This window comes from Tasmannia lanceolata, unplaced genomic scaffold, assembly GCF_043159265.1.
Source record: "Tasmannia lanceolata isolate RefF3 unplaced genomic scaffold, GAP_Taslan_0.1 ptg000011l, whole genome shotgun sequence".
In the NCBI taxonomy this organism is placed as follows: domain Eukaryota; kingdom Viridiplantae; phylum Streptophyta; class Magnoliopsida; order Canellales; family Winteraceae; genus Tasmannia; species Tasmannia lanceolata.
Window position 1 is genome coordinate 8,017,572 of NW_027518688.1, and position 20,200 is coordinate 8,037,771.

At 39.5% G+C, this 20,200-nt stretch overlaps 1 pseudogene; it reads left to right on the forward strand.

Annotated features, from left to right (window-relative positions):
• Positions 1-9,307: 9,307 nt before the first annotated feature.
• LOC143886128 (aldehyde oxidase GLOX pseudogene) lies at positions 9,308-10,931 on the forward strand (annotated as a pseudogene).
• The last annotated feature ends 9,269 nt before the right edge of the window (positions 10,932-20,200 follow it).

The following is a 20,200-nucleotide window of genomic DNA, read 5'->3' on the forward strand; positions in this document are numbered from 1 at the left end:
TTCGAATAAGAATCTTTTAACAATTTTTCTTAAATCGTGTGTTTGAATCTGAAGCGTGAAATTGGGTTCGGTGGATTCCTCTCGTCGATACGAGTCCATCAGATCCGACCTCGAGCAATTTGGACTCCGAACGAAGAAGTTATGAGATGTTAGAAATTTGTGAAAAATCGAATTTTACCGGGGCAGTCGACTGGCCTCGACCAGTCGACTTGATCGTGTAAAAATTGCGTTTAAACCAAAACAGTAATAGAGGGGCGTCGACTGGTACTACCCAGTCAACTGGCACCCCAGAATTTTGTATTGAAATTGAAATAGTAGTATTGGGCAGTCGACTGGCTCGGACCAGTCGACTGGAGCGCCAAAGCGGCGTTTTGAGATTGAAACAGTAGTTGAGGGCCAGTCGACTGAGATGCCTGAGTTTGGCTTTTGAGTTTGAACTTCGATCTTTGGCTTTTGGGTTACCTTTTTGGGGTCCTTATTTGTTACCTATGTTCTGTTCAGATCAGGATATTGAATCGTAATCCGAATTAAGAAAGGAATCGAGCATCTATGAGGTACGTAATAACGTACTACTTTGGGTATTTGTAAACCCTCTTCACATTGGCTTTAAAAATCTGTATTGACACCATTGAACTTCTGAACTAGCTTTGAGTCTAGCATGTCATTTTGTCTTACCTATTACTACTTTAGAACCTTTGAAATAATTGTTCTGAAATACTGTTATGAAAATCTGTTCTAAACTCTGAACCTGTGAACTATCATTTTGAACTTTGAATATTTTGAACCATTTGAATATGAACCTTGGACAGTTTTGAACACTTCTGTGGAGGCTTGGATGATTTCTGGACCCTGCCATATGGGGGTAAAACATTTAGCAACTCTGGACCCACCGTGGGGGTAGTACACTGGAACTTCTGGCCCGTCAGTAGGATAAAACGCTGGCCCTGTCGACTTGTATCTTAACTTTGAGGAACTGGTTCCAACACCGTGGACTGTCGGTGTATAAGCAATAACATGTCTTCTGAACCATGCCTATGACTCTGAAGTGTATTTTGAATTCTAAAAACCTTTGACTTTGATCAGAACTTAGACATTGAATTGCTTTATTGCACCTTTGATTCAGAACCTTATTTGACATATTCGATACTACTTTGTGCTTACTGTTCAGTAGACAACTCAGTTTTGACTCTGTTATCTGACCCTATTGAATCCTGTCATGTTAGACTGTACTTAGAGTAGTGCTTTATTATGTACTGAGCTTTTCAGCTGACTGTGGTTATTTAATATTTTTCAGGTCTTGGCCCTCGTGAAGATAACGAGGAACAGGACGCTTAGCTTTGGAATTGGATTTGGACTCAGAGATTTAGTTTAATTATTTCAGTTTATTAGAAAGTGAGTACTTGAATAAAATGTAAAGACATTATTATTTATTAGTTTGACTCTTTGAGAGAGATGAGATTTGATTTGACTCTGATGGGTCCGCATTAATCATTACTTTGATATTTTAGTTATGAAATGCCAGGTTATTTTTGTTATTGCTTTGTAGCCTTGTACATTTGTGAGATTCGTCTTACAGGTGTATGGCGCTGTCATGTCCTACGCCCAGGTGGGGTTCGGGGCATGACAATTCCAAGTATTAACTATCTGCATTGAGAGGAGTAAGGGTGTTTTTTGGTGGCTCAAGTTGAGCAATGGGTATCTCTGAGCTGGGAGTAGGTGGGGGAGGATTACAAGAGTTTTTTGTGGTCTCAGATTGAGTGAGGGGCAACACAGAGTTGGTAGATAGGGGTGGAAGAGGGGAAGGAGCTAGGGAATGAGGCAACACTAATTGAGGTGTAGTTTTGGAGAGTGGAGCAGAAAGGCAGGAGGTGGGAGTTGTGGGAGATGAGGAATTGGTTGTTTTCTCCAAGGGGAGTTCCTTGTTGGAAGGGTGATAAAACAAGAGTAATTGAGGGGGCACATTCTGCATTTCCGATGCGTGGGGTGTGAGGGGATTGAGACAGGAGACTGACTCCAGTTGAGGGAGTTTTCGTTGAAGGACTCTGAGGTAACTCTTGGATAGGGATTGTGGAAGGCTGACCCGGTTCATGATTGGAGAGGGGTGAGGGGTTAGGAGTGATGTCTTGGTCCAGAGAGGCTGGGACACTGAAGGGATTTGCAGAGTGAAGGAGATCTTCCTCAGAGTTCTTAGTTTGCCCTGTTTCAGAGCTCAAAGGGAGGATGGGTTCGGCAGGTTGAACAAGTTTGGAGGTGGGATCTTTTGAGATCCATTCCTTCCTGAATTTTGCTTGAGCCGAAGCAGGGTTTATGTTGCAATTAATGGTCTGATCTGTGACTTAATCGAACCCTAAAGATACAACTTGAAGCTAGAAATTGTTACTTTAAAGGAGAAGCTTTCTACTGTTGGAAATTAGAAATCTAAATAAACCAATACTTATCTCTTTTGTAGAAAATGTTTCTGGAAAAACATATTTAAGAAGAAGGCTGAGTCGAGCCACTGGTCACTCTCCTTAAGAATCGTATCCGCCCCCTAACGATGCAACTGGGATCCGCGAACCGATGCTCCAAGATAAAACAGCCAAAGTTGGCTCCAGTCCACGTGCACTCGTTGACTGGTCCACCCAGAACAACCTTGGAATAATGCTCAGACACAGAAAGATCGGAGGAAGAAGATGATAAAAAACAGAAGAAAAGTTGCCTTTGAAAATAAGAATCCGTGCACACTGATCTATGTTCCAAACGGTGTTGTTCTCTCCTTTTTATAGATGATGAGGAAGTGACTGTTAGAAGAGATTAATCACCACCATTAGTGTCTTAAACGTTTTTCTCCCAACAGTCACAAATATGACTGTTCGGTATGAAACGATTTGCACACTTACTAAGGGTGTTAATACCAAAACGTGGGGAGATTAAAAAAACCGATTTAAATTAATGGAAAAAATTAAATACGACTTGGGCACTAAAAAGATACTTTAATTGTACCCAAACCCAAACCCAAACCCGGACCCGGACCTCAGACCGCGAACCACGGGCCAGCCCGGGGAGGGGAGGCGACGCGCGCGCGCGTGTGTGTTATTTACACATTGGCTTGTGCTCTTCTAAAAGCCCAAGACCCAACAAATTCTAAAGCCCCTTGAAGGCCCAAGCCTTTCTCCAACTCTCCATCTTATATGGATGAGAAGAAATTTCTTCCAAAGCAATGTGGGAGTATTAATTTGCCTTTGGTTTAGAGAGCACAACATGCATACACACACTCCAAGGTTTTGGGTTCAAGTCCCCATTCAATCAAAATACATTTGCTTTCAAAATAAGAGGGGGAAACTTTAATTTGAATCTTCCCACCAAATTTTAAACCCAAAGGAAAAGGCATCTTTGACTTTTCAACTTAATTTTTCTTTTAAAAATTCTAACAATCCCCCCACAAGATTCGAAATACAGTTGCAATTTGAAAACGGAAGTATCTGAGCACTTTAGAAAATAGAGTGGATTCATACCGGCGTCTTTTGGACTTCAACCGATATTTAGGATAAACAGATTACGTTACCGAGTACGGGTAGAGTTAGACTCCTTCAACCTTTCCTCGTAGGTGTAACCGACTAACCTGTCACCCACACCCTAGCATCGATTCCTTAGTGATTCATTCACAGTATTGGAACATTTTGGCCTTGCTCTCCTCTTGGTTCTCATGAATGTTCTAGAGAATTACCCATTATATTCTCATAGGAAGCGGCCTCACCTCCACATTCACTTAGGTCAGTCATCAAGTATGCACTGCAAGTAACATACCACCCAATACAGGTTATGAACTGATTAAGAGTCTACAACTCGTCCTACCTCATTTGTAGTGAACACTATCTTCCTTTATTTTGCATCGAGGAGTAGGGGGTGATAGTGTTAACAAACCATCCGATGACTTGTTAGTAACCCATTGAACCAAATTCCAAGGATCTCCTTTCACATTGGTTGGGTGTCCATCACTAATGGTTCATGCCACGAGCTTTAACCTCATTCCTTGCGATGCCTCATAAACCACCTTGTTTATTTGTGGTTTTGTCAGAGGATCTGCCAGATTCCTCTCCGACCTTACAAAGTCGGGTGCTATTATTCCCTCACTCAAGTATTGCTTTACCAAATTATGCCTTAGGCGAATATGCCTTCTTTTGCCATTATAGGTCTTACTTTTGGCCTTGGCTAAAGCAGCTTGACAGTCACAATGTAGAAACACCGAGGGAACTGGCCTTGGCCATAAAGGCCCATCTGCCATAAAATCCCTGAGCCATTCGGCTTCAACTCCTGCTAAGGCTAAGGCTATAAATTCTGCTTCCATAGTGAAACTTGTACTACATGTTTGTTTAACCGATTTCTAAGAAATCGCACCACCACTAAAGGTGAATATATATCCACTGGTAGACACTGAATCTCTTAAATCAGAGATCCAATTCGCATCACTATAGCCTTCCAAGACAGCAGGATACCCCTTAAAATGCAGTCCAAAGTTCATTGTACCCTTTAGGTATCTCAACAACCTAGTCAAAGCATGCCAATGTTCATGTCCTGGTCTATGTGTGTGTTGACTAAGTTTTCCAACTGCTAGTGCTATGTCAGGTCAAGTACAATTCATCAAATATGACAGTGAACCTATAATCCTTGAGTATTCCTTTTGGGATACCATCTCACCTTTATTTTTCTTTAGGTGAACTTGACAATCTAAAGGTGTCTTTGCAGGTAAACTATCATATTGTCCAAATTTCCTTAGAATGTTCTCTATATAGTGAGACTGTGACAATATTATTTTATTTTCTTTTCTAATGATCTTCATTCCTAGAATTACATCAGCTTCACTCGTATCTTTGGTTTGAAAGTTTGACATTAAAAATCTCTTAGTAGATTTAACTATGTCCAAACTAGTACCCAAAATCAATATATCATCTACATATACACACAAAATTACACCTTTATCACCATTAAACTTACTATAAACACATTTATCATATTCATTTATCTTATAGCTATTTGTAATTAAGACACTATCAAATTTATTATTCCACTGTTTAGGTACTTGTTTCAAGCCAAACAGTGACTTAATTAATTTACAAACTTTGTTTTCATGTCCAGTTACAATGAATCCTTCATGTTGTTTAATGTAAATTTTTTCTTCTAAATCTCCATTTAAGAAAGTTGTTTTTACATCCATTTGATGTATTAGCAATTTATGAATATAAGCTACAACTAATAATATCCTAATGGTGGACAACCTAGCAACTGGAGAATAAGTATCAAAATAATCTATCTCCTTTTTCTGTCTAAAGCCCTTACCCACCAGCCTTGCTTTAAACTTATCAATTGTCCCATCAGGTCTTAGCTTCTTTTTAAATATCCATTTGCTATCTAGTGCTTTAGTTCTAGGTGGAAGGTCCATCAATTCCCATGTGTAGTTTTCTATTATGGAATCTAATTCACTTTTAATAGCTTCTTTCCAGAATACAGCATCTGGAGATGTTACAACTTCAGTGTAAGTTACAGGATCTTTATCTATTAGATAGGTGAAGATCCCATCTCCTAGATTTGTTTCTTTCCTTTGTCTTTTACTCCTTCTGAGTTCTTAAAATCAGGGTCCAATTCCTTTTCAGTTTCAGTTTGATTTCTTGAAACATTACTAGGTTCTTTAGGAATTTCTTTCTTCATAGGAAGTGATGTTCAAAGAACTCAACATTCCTAGATTCAATTATAGTGTTATATTCTAGGATATTTTCAACTGATTTCAAAACTATAAATCTATTGGCAGTACTATTTTGAGCATATCCTATGAATACACAGTCACAAGTTTTAGGTCCTAGTTTTCTTTTCTTAGGTTTAACTATTCCAATCTTAGCCAAGCAACCCCAAACTCTCAAGTGAGATAAATTAGGCATCTTGTTATGCCATAAATCATATGGTATTTGACCCTTCTTCTTTGGAGGTATCTTGTTATATATATGACACGCCGACAGAAGTGCTTCCCCCCACAAGTTTAAGGGTAAACCAGAACTTATTAACATAGCATTGAACATATCTTTTAAGGTTCTGTTCATTCGTTCTGCTATACCATTTGATTCAGGTTGGTATGAGGCTGTGGTTTCATGGATAATACCATTATCATCACAGAACTTAGTTTTAGAGATTCAATACCTCTATCTGTTCTAAGTCTTTTGATTCTTTTATCTAATTGGTTTTCCACTTCATTTTTATATTTGATAAAGGCTTGTTCAACCTCATCTTTAGATCTAAGAAGGTATACTTTAGTGTATCTAGAGTAATCATCTATAAAGGTTACATAATACCTTTTACCTCCTCTAGATTCAAGATTTCTGAAATCAGCTAGATCACTATGAATTAGCTCTAATAATTCAGTTTTTCTTTCAACACTAAAGTGAGGTTTCTTAGTGAATTTTGCTTCAACACAAATTTCACATCTTTCTTTACTAGGTTCAATCTTTTCATTTATTAAACCTAAGTTGCAAAGTCTTTTAATGCAATGAGCACTTCTATGACCTAATCTACCATGCTAAATATCAAAAGAACTATGTAAGCAGAAGAAGAGGATGATTTTTCATTCAAAATTTCAAGTATATTCAGTACAAACAAACCATTGGCATTGTAGCCCTTTCCTACAAACACATTATTTTTGCTAATGATTGTCTTGTCTGCTTCAAAAGTGAGCTTCAGTCCATTCTTGTTCAAGAGCGTACCAGACACCAAGTTACGCCGTATATCAGGCACATGCAGCACCTCTTGAAGTGCAAGTACTTTCCCTGAAGTTAACTTCAATAAGACCTTGCCCTTACCAACGACTTTTGAGGTCTGTGAGTTCCCCATGAAGACCCCCTTCCTTAACTATTGTGTAGTTGTAGAAGGAGTTTCGGTCTCCACAAATGTGCTTGGTAGCACCAGTATCCAGAACCCACTCCTTTGGATTTTCCATCAGATTTGCCTCAGTCACAACTGCTGCAATTACATCCACCTCGGTTAGATTAACCTTGGCACTGGACGAACTAGTCTGTCGGTGTTGGCAGTCCTTCTTGTAGTGTCCATGTTTTCCACTTTCAAAACATACTCCTTTCTTCTTAGGTGCATTTTTCTTGAAATTCTTTTCCTTCTTTGGTTTCAAGTTCTTAGACCCATCATTTTTTGTTTCAACTATGTTTGCCTTAGAGATATACTCTTTGGCTTTCTTTTGCTTGTCCTTAAGTCTGTTTTTCTCTTCAATTTTAACCCGAACAACTACTTGGTCTAAGGTCCATTCCTTTGTCTTGTGTTTCATTCCGATTTTAAAATCTTTCCAAGACAATGGCTATTTTTCAATGAGAGAACCAGCCACGAATATATTAGGTAACTTCATACCTTCCTTAGCTAATTCACTAATAAGGAACTGATACTCATCAATTTGGGCAGAAATAGGTTTCATAACTTCCATAGCAAGGTCTAGAAAATTTCCTATGACATATTTCCTATTAGCAGCATCTTTTAAATCATACTTAGTTACCAAAGCATTCCAAAGATCAGCAGCATGTTCATAGGAATAGTAAACATTATATAATTCATTTGATAACCCATTCAAAGGATGGTTTTTGCAGATGTAATCGGCACTATTCCAGTTATCAAAATCATCATCATCTTCATTAGGTTTTGGTTGAGTAAGAACAAAAACAGCCCCAATTTGTTGCAAAGCAAAGAAAACCATTTATAATTCAATCCAGTAAGGCGTTCGATTTTGGAAAAATCTGGAATAGTGTTGAGAATTCTGTTCACAGCAGAAGTGTGAACAACCGTACTTGGATTGGAATTCTCACTAGTGATGGAAAGAACAGAAGTTGGGTTCGAATTATCAGAAGCCATAAGATCAGATCTGTTTCGATTCTTAAGACTATTGGAATTAATGGTCTGATCTGTGACTTAATCGAACCCAAAAGGTACAACTTGAAGCTAGAAACTGTAACTTGAAAGGAGAACCTTTTTTTCTATTGGAAATTAGAAATCTAAATAAACTAGTACTTATCTCTTTTGTAGAAAACATTTCTGGAAAAACAGATTTAAGAAGAAGGCTGAGTCGTGCCACTGGTCACTCTCCTTAAGAATCGTATCCGCCTCCTACTGGTGAAACCGGGATCCACGAACCGATGCTCCAAGATAATACAGCCAAAGTTGGCTCCAGTCCACGTGCACTCGCTGACTGGTCCACCGAGAACCACCTTGGAATAATGCTCAGACACAGAAAGATCGGAGGAAGAAGATGATAAAAAACAGAAGAAAAGTTGCCTTTGAAAATAAGAATCCGTGAACACTGATCTATATTCCAAACGGTGTTGTTCTCTCCTTTTTATAGATGATGAGGAAGTGACCGTTGGAAGAGATTAATCACCACCATTAGTGTCTTAAACATTTCTCTCCCAACAGTCACAACTTTCACTGTTGGATATGAAACGATTTGCACACTTATTAAGGGTGTTAATACCAAAACGTACGAGTTGGGCACTAAAAAGATACTTTAATTGTACCCAAACCCAAACCCAAACTGGACCCTAGGCCACGGCCCGGCGAGGCGACGCGCGCGTGTGTGTTATTTACACATTGGCTTGTGCTCTTCTAAAAGCCCAAAACCGAACAAATTCTAAAGCCCCTTGAAGGCCCAAGCCGTTCTCCAACTCTCCATCTTATATGGATGAGAAGAAATTTCTTCCAAAGCAATGTGGGACTATTAATTTGCCTTTGATTTATAGAGCCCAACATGCATACACACACTCCAAGGTTTTGGGTTCAAATCCCCATTCAATCAAAATACATTTGCTTTCAAAATAAGAGGGGGAAACTTTAATTTGAATCTTCCCTCCAAATTTTAAACCCAAAGAAAAAGGTATCTTTGACTTTTCAACTTAATTTTTCTTTTAAAAATTCTAACAGTTTATAACACATTGAGCTGAAGAATGACTGAATTCTTTGCAGTGCACGCAAGCCTTTGGTTTCCAGTCATACTCTACCTGCTGAGTTTCAATGCCTGAGGGGTTTGGATGTGTATTATTTCAGGGAGGGGATCATCAGCCGAGATTTCAACACAGACTCTGGCATTTGCTTTCAAAATGGACCCAAACCCAAACTGGACCCCGGGCCACGGCCTGGGGAGGCGACGCGCGCGTGTGTGTTATTTACACATTGGCTTGTGCTCTTCTAAAAGCCCACCAAAGAGAAGACGTATGGGTATGGACTTATTCAAAAAATGTAACACTATTTATTCCCAAGCTCTTCCACATTACTTCCCTCCATATTCCTTCTCTAAAATGACTCCACTCTCCATCTTCCTCTATTTTGTCATCTTCCTCGCCGGATTCCGTCTCCGGAATCTGACCCATGCAGCTACCGGCGGCAAATGGGACCTAGTCCAACCGTCCATCGGAGTCTCAGCCATGCACATGCAACTCCTCAACAACGACCACGTCGTCATTTTCGATCGGACCGATTTCGGACCCTCCAACCTCTCATTACCGTCCGGTAAATGCCGAAACGATCCGAACGACCTTGTTCTCCAACACGATTGTACGGCCCACTCGGTCCTATATGACGTCACCTCAAATACCTTCAAACCATTAATGATTTTAACCGACACGTGGTGCTCCTCCGGTACGGTCTTCCCGGACGGTCACCTCGTCCAAACCGGTGGCTATAACGACGGTGACCGGACCGTACGAACATTCTATCCGTGCCAAAACTGCAACTGGGTAGAAAGGCCGTTAGCATTAACGGAACCCCGTTGGTACGCGACTAACCAAATACTCCCTGACGGAACGTCTATCGTTATAGGCGGAAGAGGTCAGTTTAACTACGAATTTTACCCGAAATCGTCAACAACTAACGGAATATTCCGTTTTCCGTTTCTACAACAAACAGATGATGCGGTAGAGGATAATCTCTACCCCTTTTGTCACCTCAACGTAGACGGAAATATTTTCGTTTTTGCTAACAACAGAGCCATTTTACTCGATTACAAGACAAATGTTGTGGTAAAAACATACCCACAAATTCCCGGTGGGAACCCACGGAATTACCCTAGCTCGGGGTCTTCGGTTTTACTACCGTTGAAGAATTTAAACGAAGCGGAGGTTTTGATTTGTGGTGGGGCCCCGAAGGGGTCGTATCGGAGGGCAATGAGTGGGAAATTTGTGGGGGCTTTAAATACGTGTGGGAGAATTAAAATCACTGATGAAAACCCTGTATGGGTTATGGAAACAATGCCGATGGAGAGAGTTATGGGTGATATGGTTTTATTACCTAACGGTGATGTTTTGATTATTAACGGAGCTTCGGCCGGAACGGCAGGATGGACACTTGGCCGGTATCCGGTACTTACGCCCGTAATTTATAAGGTGGATAACCCAGTTGGGAAACGTTTCGAAACGGAGAACCCATCTAAGATTCCTCGTTTGTACCACTCTACTGCTATTCTTACTAGAGATGGGAGAGTTCTTGTAGGTGGGAGTAATCCAAATCCGTATTATACTTTTACCGGCGTACTTTACCCGACGGAGCTAAGTTTGGAGATGTATTCTCCGGCGTATTTGGGTTCAGAGTTTGCGAATTCTAAGCCAACGATTTTGATAGCTCCGGCGAAGGTTAAGTATGGGCAGAAGGTTGCAATTAAGTTTCAGGTAGGGGGTGGATTGAGCACAAATGGGGTGTCGGTAAAGATTGTGGCACCTGCGTTTGCGACACATTCATTTTCTATGAATCAGAGATTGGTTGTTTTAGCGAGTGGGGCTCCGAAAGCTGTGTCTAATTTTACGTATGAAATTATGGTTACAATGGTGGATTCAGGGATTCATGCACCTTCAGGATATTATCTTATGTTTGTTGCTAATGGAGGGATACCGAGTGAGGGAGTTTGGGTTCAAATTCAGTGATTTATGGTGGATTTTATTGTGGTTATTGTTGAGTCATTTATTTATGACGTATATAGTTTGTCCGTGTTGAAGAAGTTCAATAAGGAGAATTAAAGTTATTAAGATTGTGGGTTTCATGTGATTTCTTTTTCTTTCGTTTTCTTTTGTATGGAAAAGTAAATGATTCTACAGGTATTAAGAATAATCAGGTGTTCATCTGTGTTCAAATGTAGGAAAGAACTCTTATTTTGCCTTTTCTTTTTCTGAATGAAGATTTGATACATCTCCTGACAAAAGAAGTAGAAAAGTTGTAAATATTCGTTCATATTCTCTCTCTCTCTCTGCCTCCTTTAGGTGACAATGGTCCGATTTGATTTTTTGGGCTATGATCTACCACGATTAGATAACCAGATGGATGGTCTGAATCATGTATACGTGTGCAACGGAATAAGATTAGAAACTTGTAACGAAAAGGAAAGAAGTGCTTAATGCTGAAGATCAATCTCTTCGAGCTAACTGGGCCGGGGGGGATGTCCCCGTTTAATTTTGAAAAGCTGGAATGTTCGCTAGAAAAATTCGTGATTTTATCACTATCACTTCAATTGGGATCCTATAGTTTGTGCTGGAATGTTCGCTAGAATAATCCAAACTGTCCGTTTGATGGGCCACAACGTAAATTGGTTGTGCCCAAACATGCAGTTCCTCTAGATCGGAGGGCTAAGATCCTCTTTTATAAATGTTTTATTTTTTTGTCAGAACCTTTTTCCGTTCCTACAGTACTTTTTGGAAAATACTGGACTATAAGCCCTTACACCATATAAAATCTCCATTTATGATATAGAGGGAGAAGATATATATTCTGGCCCCCCTACTTTTGATAATGGCAATCTTCTCTTTGTTTTGTAATTGTGTGATTGGTTGTTATTGGCACGGATTTAAATTTCGGTTTCGGTTTTAGTTTCGGTCCCTACCGAAACCGATTTTTTTTTTTTCAAATTTCGGTCATTTTGGCTGAAATCCAAAATTTTCAGATTTCGAGCCCAACCAAAATCTGAAATTTTGGATTTCGGTGAAAATTTAAAACAATAGTTATTAGTCCATAGCAAATAAGGAGTGTACTGCAATCATTTTACTCAGGTTGGCTCTCATTTTCTCCTTGAGAGAATGAGAAATGCTAAATGAATCCGGAAGATCCCCTTGGACAAACCAGCCCGTTTCCGCTTGTTTCTCCATTTCCTAGCAAAATCTGCACCAGAAAAGAGTTTAAACCTTATTTTTTGAAGCCATGCTGATTTGATTATGTTAGGTGCCTCGATGGGTCCAACTTGGGTAAAATAAATTTATTTAGATATTTGTAGTTTTTAGATTTTGTTCTCTAGTTGTTTAGTATGGGTAGGCGTTTTAGAGAAAGTCGTTAAGTGGCTGCAAACTAGGTTCTCTGTGTAGTATAAATAACATGTTAGTGGCCTTTTACAAAGGAATGAAGAAAGTTATCCCATAAATTGTATTTTTGCACCCAAAGGAGGACGGACCCTTCCATCAAAGTGGGTCAAGAGGCTATTCTTCCCTATAAGAAGATTAATCTTATTGCGAATCGATTCGGGTTTGTAACATATTCAGGTTATCCTCACTCTCTGATTTCTACTGATTTTGTGCATTACCAAGAGCGAGAATGAGAATGGTTGCCAAACACACCCTAATAGTCTGTAGCCATATCAACTAATCAACCGTAAAAGCATAAAATAAATTGTAGAGTGACATTATTAAATCTAAAGAGAAACTGCATAATCCATATTATGGAAACCTCTATAGGTTGGAGGGCTAGGATCATAATATGAAAATGATGTTTTGGGAAAAACCTTTTTATGTTGTGGCCCATCAAATGGACGTTTTGGATCATCCTATGGTGCAAGCTATACCGTAATTTTTGAAAATAATGGACAATACGGGCTTACACCATATAAAAACTCGTTTTATAAGATACTTCTCCAGACTTATTTAATGGGTGATGGAATGTGAGAACTTCATTATAGAAATGTAAATGGGCCCAGTCAGAGGAGAATAATTCTCACTTTGGAACCCTTCCACACTTTAATGCAAATTATATTAGCGTGACCCTCTCACAAATCATATAAATAACTACCCACAGAATTGAATTTGTTTGGTCTTTCAGCTTTTCTCTTCCTATCTTTTTTCTGCCACCTCTAATAAAAATAGAGATAATCCTATTTAAATATAAAAAATAAAATATTATACAAGTGAATCAAATTAGTACATACAATGGAAAAACTTGGGGGACCTTGAGGATAATTAAGACAACCTTATAATTGAAAAGACTCTATTTACTATCAAATACCTTAAAATGCTAAATTACTTATAACTATTAAATATCTTATACATGCCCGTATGGGTAGCAACGGACCCATACAGTCCAATGAATTCTAAGGACGGAAAGTTGGTTTATAGGATTTGGGCATAGCAACGTCATTGGAGGTCCAAATTTACTTTGGATCCTGATCCAGACATAGCCACAAAATCTGATGGAATGTTTTACATACGGATGGAAGGTGTACATTAAAAAACTATACTTAAACCAAAAACAAAATGTTTACTTTCTCACTTTTCGTTTTGACAACAATTCTTCTGTCTTTGGACATTCTTCCCTCTCCTCCCTCCCAACACTAAGACCTTGTTCGTTCCAGATTGTGCAACCGATGGTTAAAGGCGTTATTTATCTTTTATCCTTTAACACTCCCCTGCACGTGTGGCCTACTTAGCAAACACGTGGCGCATGTGGTCACACTTGGGGCCGACCATCGCATGTGGAATTTTACTATCCGGGAGGTTTGAACTCGAGACGTTTGGCTCTGATACCATGTTAACTTACCAACTTCTCCAAAAGCTTAAGCTGTCGGAGAAAGGCATTATTTATCTTTTATACTTTAACAAGTAGAACCTAGGACACTCCGATTCAAAATGGATCACTGGATCACTAACCAGACTCAGAAAAGTAGGATCCAAAAAGCACTCCAAAAAGATCCAACCGATAACTGATCAGCAAGGAACTTGACCAAGACATAGGTGGTGCCACCATCAAAACCCCATCAAACAAGTTTTCCTTAATCTATTAATTACCTTACATATTTAAATTTCCTGATAGCTATTAAATGCCTTAAATATTACATCTTTAATCTCTATCTCTATTTTTATATCAAAGAAATTTAGTCATAAAAGGGCGTATCTTTCATATAAATATTGTAAAGGCTATGAGCGTTGACGTACAACTGTATGACTGCATGATTTATAATGAAATACGATAATAAAAGGCTGTCATTATAAAGAAATTGTTAAACGAGTCATTTAACTATTTAAGATCCTTTTTTTTCTTCTTTTCGAAATGGATGTACTTTTTCTGTAAAAAAAAGGCAAAAAACAAAAGTAAGTTATATCGTGATAGCTTGTCACGGGCACATCACGTATAATTCAACGCTCCCGGGCTCTTTTTTTTTTTTTTGGGGGGGGGGGGGGGGGGGGGGTGGTGGCTTTCCTTCGTTTCGGATCACCAAACTCCAAATGCAAAGATTGTTTCTCCTTTTATAAAATGTTGTTTTTGTCGTTATTAATTCTCCCCCCTCGTGATAACGGATGTGATATGTGACTATTGCTACTACTGAATTGATATCCACAGCCCCATCTTTTGATATTGGCACTCCTCACATTATTAAACACTTCTGACTAACTGTTGATAGTTTTTCAGATTGTGAAACTTTTGAACTGGAAAGGGAAATGAGATCACCACAACCATGTTTTGATAAATGCACTAACCAACTTTTCTTTTAGTATTTAAAGGGTGGTCAAAGGCTAGTACAGTTCCCTAATAGCCCTCACAAGCCAATTAAAATAGAAAAGACAAGTTGAATTTGTGCAATTATTAAAACATGGCATTGCCAATATCAGTGGGATAGGAAAAATGCTCAAAATACGGTAGCTTTTAGGCTCGTTCCAAAAGAGCCAGTCTCTGAGTCCCGCCTATGCCACTACTTGGATCAGATCCATTGATAAGTTGATTCAAAGCGGCAACCACAGGTCCGGCCAAATGCTGTAGGGAAAACCTTAATCGGATGATCCTAATTCCTGATCCATGAACAAAAGATGTACCATTGTCGAAAGTAGTTCTTTATCTTACGCTTACAATTTTGATTAAATGAGAGACCAAAACCATGTGGGTGGCCTCGTGGTGTTCTACATGATCAACGGTCTCAATTACACCTATGCTCCCTGTGGGACTGTAGAATTGATTTTCATCCTAAATCCTAATGGTGGTGCGATCTACATGAGTCGGGTTGAGCTGTTGCTAAAACAATGAATATGAATCAACCCGAATCCAACTTCATTTTAAGGTAAAAGCCTAACCCGAATTCCCAAAAATCGGCCTGAGTTGCACCCTAATTAGAAACGCATGAATATATAGTGCCACTATTAGAACAAGGGAAAATTATTAAAAAAATGCAAAGTTTATGCTAAATTGTGAACAAAGGGTGGACATTTCAAATCTATAAAAAAAGGGCTGTCATGTACGAAAATAGACCATTTAGGACGAAAATACCCCCCCTTTGCTTTTTCCCACCAACTATGTCGGATCTAATCCCTAAGCAATTTCACCTACCACCTTTTCTTTTTTTTCTTCTTCCCCAAGCAAGTTCCAATGTGAGAAACAACCATTCCCAATACCTGGGTTGATGAAAAACAGCCATTGCCAACGTAAAAAACAGCCATTGTTCTTTGGAAAAAAAATGGAAAATGTTATCCGCACTACCGTATTTTGATGAGGACACTCCTCACTTTATTAAAAGTACTGTATGGCCCGCACCATAGGAAGATCCAAACCGTCCATTAGATGGGCCACAGCCTAAATAGGTTGTGCTCCAAAAAGCATTTCCATAGGATGATCATAACCCTCCATTTTGTACATGGACTGTACACATCCAACTTAACCCCTAATGTTTAAAAAGTTACAAGTAAACCTCCTGTGGTTCAATTTGTATAAGGTAAGCCCCCTCTTTTGAAACACTGTCAATGCTAATGAAGACCCCATACAACCCTCCAAATCCCATACCCGAATCCAAACACTACTAAAAACATAGTGGGCCCACATTGTTTGGATCATCCAAAGCGTTTATTTGATGGGCCCTCACATATATAGAATGCCCATTCTACTGGACTCCATTCGGAAGTCTGAAAATTTGGTCGGAAGTCCGAAAAAAGTTTCGAACTTCCGAATGGAGTCCAGTAGAATGGGCATTGTATTGGACTCCATTCGGAAGTTTGAAATTTTGTTCGGACTTCCGAGTAGGGCTAGCAGCCGATGGTACGTCCTAAGATTGAAGGGTTAGGATGATCCGATGGAGCTGATTTTTTCGGCACACCCTATATATGTGAGGGCTCATCAAATGAACGCCTTGGATGATCCAAACAATGTGGGCCCACTGTGTACCTCGGAACTACTAGGGAACCACATTTTATACCTCGGAACCACTAGGGAACCACATTTTATACCCCGGAACTACTACGGAACCACATTTTATACCTTGGAACTACTAGGGAACTACATTTTATACCCCGGAACCACTACGGAACCACATTTTATACCTCGGAACCACTAGGGAACCACATTTAATACCTCAGAACCACTCTTGGAACCACTTAACACCTCAGAACAACTATAATATGGTTCCCAAGTGGTTCCGAAGCCTATGTAATGGTTCCAAAAGGTTTAAAACACTCATGATCAGTTTCAAAATACTATTAGAATGTTTCAATCACAAGTAGCACTCTTGAAACCATCATTTAGACTCTTGGAACCACTTAACACCTCGGAACAACTATAATATGGTTCCCAAGTGGTTCTGAAGCCAATGTAATGGTTCCAAAAGGTTTAAACCACTCTTGGAACCATAATTTAGACTCTTGGAACCACTTAACACCTCGGAACAACTATAATATGGTTCCCAAGTGGTTCCGGAGACTATGTAATTTTTCCAAAATGTTTAAAACACTCATGATGAGTTTCAAAACCAATTTCATACTATTATAATGTCCTAATCACAAGTAGCACTCTTGGAACCATAATTTAGACTCTTCGAACAACTTAACACCTCAGAACAACTACAATATGGTTCCCTATTAGTTCCGGGGCCTATGTAATGGTTCCAAAGGTTTAAAACACTCATGATCAGTTTCAAAACTAATTTCATACTATTAGAATGTCCCCATTACAAGTATCACTCTTGGAACCATAATTTAGACATACTTGAAGCTATGTTTATCACCCAAGTAGTTTAGTAAGTAATGGTACTTTTTTTGGGAAATGTTGTCTACACTACTGTACTTTGATGAGGGCACTCCTTACTTAATTAAAAGTACGGTATGGCCCCCACATAGGATGATCCAAACTGTCCATTAGATGGGCCACAGCCTAAATGGGTTGTGTCCCAGAAATCATTTCCATGGGTTGATCCTAACCCTCCGATCTATAGAGGGTTAGGATCAACCCTCTAACATTCTGATCGGAGGGTTAGGATCAACCTATGGAAATGCTTTTTGGGACACAACCTATTTAGGTTGTGGCCCATCTAATGGACGGTTTGGATCATCCTATGGTGCGGGCCATACAGTACTTTTAATAAAGTGAGGAGTGTCCTCATCAAAATACGGTAGTGCGGATAACATTTCTCATTTTTTTTTCAAAGAACAATGACTATTTTTTACATTGGCAATGGCTGTTTTTCATCAACCCAGGTATTGGCAATGGCTGTTTCTCACGTTGGAACTTGCTTGGGGAAGAAGAAAGAAAAGAAAATGTGGTAGGTGAAATTGCTTAGGGATTAGATCCTACATAGTTGGTGGGAAAAAGCAAAGGGGGGGTATTTTCGTCCTAAATGGTCTATTTTCGTACATGACAGCCCTTTTTTTATAGATTTAAAATTTCCACCCATTGTTCACAATTTAGCATAAACTTTGCATTTTTTTAATAATTTTCCCAAAGGATTCTGAATATCATTTTTTCTATTAGAGAAAATATAAGATTAAATTCGGGGTTAAAATAGAAAAAATATAGGAAAATATTTTTGCACCGGAAATTACCATGTAGGATACAAGGTTAAAAAAACTTGTTGGCCATCAAAACTTCCGTCCGTCGCCCATAGTTCTACCCTCATTGAATGATCCTAGGCACCGATCGATGGCACTAAAAATGATGTCCTTTTAATCCGTTAATTTTCTTGTCATTGATTCTTTGCACCGCTCAATCTTGACATTGAGATCCCCATCAGCGTTGGAGGCGGACCCCCACTAGATTGCCCAGTGATGTCTCACACACAATGTTAACCTCGTTCATCGGCTTGCATGGTTTGAGCTCATGTTTGTTGTTCGTACTTTACAGTTGGGTTTTTTTGATCCACTTCTAGTCACTAGTTTGGTGTAGTATTGCACCTTCCGTTGTATATAGAAAAAAATAATTAAATCCCCTTGAAATCCTTACATGGGAGATGAGAAGTAGATCTCAAAAGTGGAAGGTGAAATATAGGGTTGCAACTTGGGCCACTTTTTACCAGACCCACATCGACCCAACCCGAAAATAACCCATGTTAGGTTTAGAAATCATGGGTCGGGTTTTAGGTTGAAAAACCCGACTCAATCTCAGGTCAGATTGGAAAAAAAACCCGAAACCCTACCCAACCCGACCTAAGATTGGCGAATTATTTTCTAATATATTGATATAGTTGTTTTCATTGGGCTGATATGCTTGTGATGTGAAAAAAATGTTTCTTAAATTTATACACTTGATGATATAGACACAGAGATTTTTGGAGTGAAAATTTGTCATTTTCTACAATCTTTGAAACTCATTTATCCTATGCTAAATAATAAAAACCCGACCAGACTCGAACCAACCCGAGAAACTATCTTGGGCAGGAGAACGGGTTTATGAACCTTGGGTTTTCTGAAAGGAAACCCGACCCGACCCGAGATAATTTCTCGGGTAGGGTTCTAGAAAACCCCGGCCCATCCCACCCGAGTTGCAACCCTAGTGAAATATCTATAAGCTCTAAAAAAACTCGAATCTCAAGTAAAATCACCAGAATACCACTTCCATTGAGAATCGGGAAACCAAGACTGGAACCAAGCAAATTCCCCCACGTCACATGGCATAGGATCCCACCCGATATAATTTCTCGGGCAGCGTAGGGTTCTAGAAACCCCGACCCACACCACCTGAGTTGCAGCCATAGTGAAATATATGAGATCTAAAATACCCTAATCTCATGTAAAATGACCAAAATACCTCTATAAGATGGCATAGGAGGGGTAGTTTTGCTATTTTAAGGAAACAAAAAATCAACAAAAGAAGGAAAAGATTGCTAACATGAGTAAAGGCTAGACCTGTCAAACGCGACCCGTGCCCACGGGTCTACCCAACCCACCCGCAAATTTGCGGGCATGGGTCGGGGTTTTAGTGACCCGCCAAAGCCGATCCGCGGGTGACCCAACCCGCAAAAACACGGGTCGGGTCGGGTCAAGCCGCGGGCACCCGCGATTTTTTGGATTTTTTTTAACATTTTTTTTAAATAGAAAATGAGATCAAGGGCTAAGAGCATCTCACTTTTTGAGCTGAAATAGTGCACTTGTGTTTGGAAATCAACCCTTCTAACAGCATCTCACTTTTTGAGGACTCCCAACTTCCAGCAGCTCATGAGCATTACTAATTTACTATGCATAAATACACTCTCTATTTTTCAAAATAGATGATTGGAAGGTACAGCCCACACCATAGGATGATTCAAACTGTGCATTTGATGGGCCATAGTGTAAATAGGTTGTGCCCAAAAATCATTAGCATAGGATGATTCTAACCCTCCGATCTATAGAGGGACTGACATTATGGACACTTCTATAGATCGAACAGTTGAGATCGTCCTATGGCAATGATTTTTGGGGCACGATCTATTTACATTGTGGCCCATCAAATGTACGGTTTGGATCATCCTATGGTGTAGGTTTTACCGTCCATTTTGAAAATTAGGGGGCGAATTCATACATAGAAGGGGTGAATTTATCACCGCCCAATAAAAACTCTGTTTTGAAAAAACATGCGGGTAACCCGTGGGTCGACCCGACCCACCTGCAGTGGGTACGGGTCACCTGGTTGCTGACCCGTAGGAATGAGGGTCATTTTTGACCCGCAACCCGCACCCGCATGAGCCATGGGTCGACCCGACCCGACCCACCTGTTT